Consider the following 6,444-nt stretch of genomic DNA (forward strand, 5'->3'; position numbering starts at 1 on the left):
TTTGGTTTTACGACAGTAAGTAAAGTGTTTGTGTGACACGTGTGTAAGTACACGTGCTTCTCCCTGCTAAGGCTCGATGCAGGGACCATCAGCATGCTAGGCATGTGCTCTACCACTGAGCTACAGGACTTGAACGTTCTGAAACAGAGAATAAAGACCGAGGAAGGAAAGGAGGGTCTGGGTGAACCGCATCTCCGGGTTAAAGGGACGATCCTTTTTTTTTTTTTTTTTTTTTTTTTTTTTAAAGGGACGATTCTTAACCTAAGAAGGTGGTTATCAAGGAGGACCACCCGTGTGACAATATAAGGTTGAGTTATCCCTGGGGGCGGGGGACGCAATCCTTAAGAAGAAAGACCATTCGAGCTCACGAAGAGTTCGAAGTTTAGGGGCTTTGACTCTGAAGCCAACCCCCCACCCCCAGCTCATTTTCTTTTAATCAGAAACGTTATCAGGCGTACAGACTCCTGATGATGAAATAGATCATCCCCGCACCAAATTTATCTCCCAGCTGGAACTCCACTGACAAGTTGTCCACCCACGCCCCAAACCCTGTTTCTCCTCCTTTGCTGACGTAGGCCAATGGACAAGGGGAGAAAGCAGGACCAAGATAGTGTTTGTGTGTGTGTGTGTGTGTGTGTGTGTGTGTGTGTGTGTGTGTGTGTGTGTGTGTGTTGTTTGTTTTTCAAGTCAGAGTTTCTCTGTGTAGCCTTGGCTAACCTAGACTTACCTTGTAGACCAGGCTGGCCTTGAACTCACATCAATCCACCTGCCAGGATTAAATGGTGTGCCACTACACTCAGCTAAGATAGTCTATATTTATGCCCTTTTCTCAAGCACTGGCCTTTACAACTGGAAAACTCAGAAACAACCCCCCCCCCATTTTCTTTAATTATAAAAACTAGAAGAATTCAAAGGAAAATTGATTTCTGAATTAATGGCGATAGCTTAGAGAGTGTTTTTAGGGAGGACACCCCAGCCCAAGCCCAAGGAAAGGAAATAGCAAGGGTACTGATGACAACCATAGGAGGAAATCTCAGAAGACCCACCACCACAAAAGAATAAAACCCTCTCTGGGGCCAAGGAAAGATCCAGGCTAGAAAAGTATCAGTGCATCTATTGCAAGGAAAAAGGACACTGGAAGAGTGGTTGTCCTTGTTAGAAGGAAAAAAACAAACCCCACATCTTGGTTGTCACCAATGCATGAGGAAACCAAGGCTTTTCCTTGGATCCTCTATTGGGCATCACTTGTAGGCTTTGACCTTTTTCAAACCTACTTTATTTGGGTTTCTTTAATGCTTATAGCTCCCTTTCATCCTACCTACCCGAGATAAGAGAGAAAAGAGGTTAATGGGAACAGGAGTAGACCTTTTTAGACTCAGTTCCTTGGAGCAATTCCACGTAGTTGGCAGGACGCCAGCAGACCCATTAAACAGCAAACCAGCAATTCAGCAAAGGTGACTGCAACCACAGCAGCTGGAACCTCGAAGCGTTCGCTGCAACAGTTCTTGGAGCGTCTCAAAGGGGAGCAATGAACAATAGGAAATGATGCCAAGACCAGAAGCCCATTCGCTTGTTTTGGGCTCACAGATATTCCTCTCAGAGTCTGTACTAGGATGTTTACGAGTTGGCAAAGACCATGGCCCCACAAGAGGTGGTTCCTCTTCTAGTGGACAAACATCACCTGTTCTCTCACATGTCTGTTTCCAGTGGAAAAACACCGCAAACCCTCACACAAGTCTGTTTCACATCCCACACTTGGGATTAAAGCAAAAGCATGTTTACATCCACTACATAGGGAGCTGATGGTGACTCTTAAAAAGCAGAAGGGAGCCAGGCGTGGCGAGCACACTGGGGAGGCAGAGGCAGGTGGATCTCTGAGTCCGAGGCTAGCCTGGCCTCCAAAGCAGAATAACTGGGGCTGTTACACAGAGGAACCTTGTGGAAAGGCAGGGGGTAGGGGGGGAGCACTATCATTCCCCACAGGAAAGATCCAAGAACTACCCCCAGACCCGGATCACTGACTTAGCTAACAGAACTGTGACCCATTCTTTGCAATTTGTTTGGTTTTTGAGACAGGGTTTCTCTTGTCCTGGCTGTCCTGGACTCACTTTGTAGAGCAGGCTGGGCTCGAACTCAGAGATCCACCTGCCTCTACCTCCCAAGTGCTGGGATTAAAGGCATGTGCCACCATGCCTGGCCTATGACTCATTCTTTTCTTCTGATGCCCAACTGCCCATATCCCGTCTTGGGGAGAGACTGGTTACATAAGTAAAAGGCTCAGGCTACCTTTACTGGGGACTCAATGGAATTGACTGTACAACCCCTACAATCCTGATAACATAACTTCTCTCACAACATCAACTTCATGAAGGCCCCACAAATGCTGTCACAGACAGAGTCCTCACTGCTGAAGCAACGGAAGGCTGAGATTCCAACAGTCTGCGCTGAGACCAGGCCCCCTGGGCTGGCAAAGCAACAAGCTCCCTTTCAGGAGGCCCAGATCTGTTCAGGAACTGTCACCTACCTCAGGCATAAGTGTTCACTTAGGGTCAGAGGAATCCAAGCCCTCCTGAATATCTCCCAACTTCTCTGTATGGGCTATAAATTGTTTGTGTGTCCTGATATGTGGGCCACTTTTCTCCTATTCCCATGGAGACTAAGTTGGCCCAGCCACCATAATAAAGATCTTTACTTTGCAACACTGCTGCCTCCCAGAATACTTTGATCTAAAATTAGAGACTAGGCAGTTGGATACTATTTTCTCCCGAGACTGAAACATTAAATTAAAAACATGTTGGTCAGATGGTTCCTCTTACTGCTACATACTTAAACATTATAATTTAGTAACTAAGTTACATGTTATATAGTAAGTAACATTTTGTGTCAAATAAGAGTCTAGAAACAGTTTGCTAAGTGCTTTTGATTTACAAAAGTAAGGCTAGGGATTTAGGGAGGTCCTTTACACTCAATTTTTTTTATCTGTTTTGGTGATAATGGTAACCACTGAATAATGCAAGTATTTAGTTTTTTGATGGGCTAATGGCAAGTCAAGGTAGTAATTTCAAAACTATAACAAGATTTCTGCAGACTTAAAAGCAAACAAGAGGCACAGAGAAATGGTATGTAAAATCTAGTCCAAAGACAGGTGTGCATGAAATGGTCCAGAAGTCAGGTTGACCTTATTAGAGCAGCACTGATCAAGGGGACTTGCAAATAAAAGGGAGCCGAATGTCCTTTATTAGGACACTGGAGGGCAGCAATCTCTCCGCAGGATTGGAGAATGTGCTGGGGGTGGCCAGGGCTTGAAAGTTTTATACAGCAGAAAAGGGAACTATTGGGGTGGAAATCCCATCTACAGATCTGTGTGCTGCAGTGGGATTCTTAGCAGTGTGTTAACTTCCTGCCTGCAGATGTGATCAATGCATCAGCTTTCCTGTCTGTTTCTTACCTTGCCTGGAGCTTTTAGGTCATTAACTCTCCATCCCTGACCTCTCCTCCACTTCAAAACCACACACCTCTTGACAGAACAAAGAGTTTCCTCCTTCCTTACAGGGAAAACAAGCTTGGTTTTGCCTCTGTAACTCTATTTTCTTATGTAAGGGCTGAGAGTTCTTTGTGGAAGAAGCCTGCTCTCACTTGTCAGCTTAAATAAATGACTCCCTTACTTGGCCTTATATTCATGGTGGTCCATAAATTATTCATGTGAGCATCTCATATGGAAGCCCTAGTGGCCTATCCAAGAATGCTTGGGACTAAGTCTTACTCTGGACAAGAGGTTAAAGGGAGGCATGACCTAAAGATATTCCAGAACCCCACTCCTCTCACTGAGTCTGGTGAAGTCCACTATGACTGCAACTTTCTGAGATACCAAATGTATTCAATCCAGCTGCTACTTCTGGGAGGTAAATCTGTATGGTAAATTCAGTTCTGGGTCAAGAAGAGCACTCCTGGTGAAGTGTCTTTGCCTATACTTTTGCTTTATACTGCAATGTCACTCAGGACAGATCTAGTTTTCTGGTTTAGTCTGAGCAAGTGGCCAGCCCAACTAATGTATGAATGATTTGGTGATGCACCAGTTTGTTCCATGGCTAGAGCTGGGAATCTGGCAGAGGCTACGGAGTCTGAATGGGTCCTAATAGATGGTGACTTCAGATGGCTGATGTCAGTTCAGAATCCACCTACTGTCAAGAACCCCTAACTCCCAAGATGGAGAGACAACTGGTGACCAAAGGCAAGTTCTGCTCTGGACAGTGCTTGTCCATGTGGGGGGGCGGGCAGGGAAGGTGTGGATCTTCGTTCTCTGGATATCTGTTGTATATTGTCCCTTTTGTTGTCTGTCTCAAGAACAGAAGAGCTGGTCAGTCCTCCAGGCTCTTTCACTTAGGGACAACCAGAAGCCAACCCAAAGCTTGCTCACCTTTCAGGGAGCAACCCACTACCCTTTTTAGCTGTGCTACATGAGCAGTGTTAATCCCTTTCCTGGGATAATATTGACAGTTCCAGTAAGTTCTGCCCCTTTGTCTGCAAACCTACCTTCCCTCCTTTGTTCCAAGGACAGGAGCTCTCAAGCTTTATGAACAAGTACGCAGGTGGGCCTTCCTCCTCTTCTCTGTCCTTAACTCAAAGATCTCCCCTGAGGTCACCTCACCTTCACTGTTGCCTTCTCCAGTCTGGTCCCTTTTGCCCGTTGCTTCCTAAAGTTCTGTAAACCTTTCTCCATAATGGTGACCAGCTATTCCAAATCTCCCCTAATTTGCACATTAAATTTCCCCACAGTTTTGGGGATTATGGTGTTACCCTCACTAAGGGAAAAATGCATGCTTTTTGTGAGGCCAGTTGACCCTCATATAAAGTGGGTTGGCCAGCAACAGGCTCCCTGCACTCCACCACTGCCCAAGCCATCTGGCCAATGTCACAGGGACCCCAGAACACCTCCCTCAGTCTCCTTATATTGGCCACTGGCTAATTGTACAAAATCCCTATGCCCAGCTCAAAATCTATGCCTTCTAAAACCATCCTCTGCTAGCCCAGTGTACCTGCTTTGAAGACTCTTGTTCACTTTAACCAGTTTCCCCCCCTTTAGAAACTGACGGTTCTCTTCTTCTGCCTTATAATTCTCACTCTGCTCCCAGGCTCTCTCTCCTACTTCTCCCCAACTAACTCCACCTCCCGCCTCTTCCTTCTGCCTTTCTCCTCACTCACCTCCCCCAACACTGAACTTAAAAACTCATAGACAAAAGAAAAGAAAAGCTGAATGTTGGCGCACGCCTTTAATCCCAGCACTTGTGAGGCAGAGGCAGGCGGATCCTTTTTTACATCAGAAGGCAGGCTGGTCTACAGAGAGAGTGTGAGGACAGCCAGGGCTGTTACACAGAGAAACCCTGTCTCAAGACCATCATACATGATCAACAAATATAAACGGGACAACACAGACCTTGCTCATATATTGAAAGCAAGCATCACAGCTACTGTGCCCACACTACAGAGAGTCAGACATGCCACTGATCCGCTATCTTAGAGCTGACCCTCGCCAGAAGCAACGAGGGAAGACCTGTACATCTCACCTAAGACACCTCTCCTACTACTACTCCAGTACACAAGCACCCACTTCTACCCACTCCTTTAAAAAAAAAAAAAGATTTATTATTTATAGTATTACGCCTGCATGCCAGAAGAGGGCATCAGATATCATTATAGATGGTTACAAGTAACCATGTGGTTGCTGGGAATTAACTCAGGACCTTTGGAAGAACAGCCAGTACTCTTAACTTCTGAGCCATCTCTCCAGCCCCCTCTACCTACTCCTTTTGAGTTACATTTTTGGGAACCTTCATAAGTATGTGATTTCATGGGCCTTCTTGACTTCCACTTAGTGTAGAAGTACAGGTGTTATAACTTGCTTAAAACTGTAGCTCCTAGTCAGGCGGTGGTAGCACACGCCTTTAATTCCAGCACTTGTGAGGCAGAGGCAGGCGGATCTCGGAGTTCTAGGCCAGCCTGGTCTACAAAGCCAGCCCAGGACAACCAGAGCTGTTACACAAAGAAACCCTGTCTCAACACCACCCTCACCCCCAAAACAAAACAAAAACCTGTAGGCTCCTGTTAATACCTGCTTTTGTCTTTATTATAACAGAAACCATTTTATTTTCAAGTCTTTATTTTGATCATAAGGTGAAGTTAAGTACAGGTTCTCAGACTCTGCCTGCCTGGAGCTTGAACAGCCTTTTACTTACAATTCAGTACTAGCTGAATCCTCTTCTTGAATTAATGATATATGCTCTACTTAAACAAAACCACAATACTTGCTATGTTCCCTTCTCCTGGAACAGTGGGGAACTGGAAAGCCCCCAACCCTATATCCTAGCCAATCAGCTTAAAATGTTTTGTCTGGCCACCTGGACACCGGATACAATGTGGAACAAAATCGATTCTTGTGTTTAGCTA

The sequence above is a fragment of the Acomys russatus genome, chromosome 11, assembly GCF_903995435.1.
Source record: "Acomys russatus chromosome 11, mAcoRus1.1, whole genome shotgun sequence".
Classification (NCBI taxonomy): domain Eukaryota; kingdom Metazoa; phylum Chordata; class Mammalia; order Rodentia; family Muridae; genus Acomys; species Acomys russatus.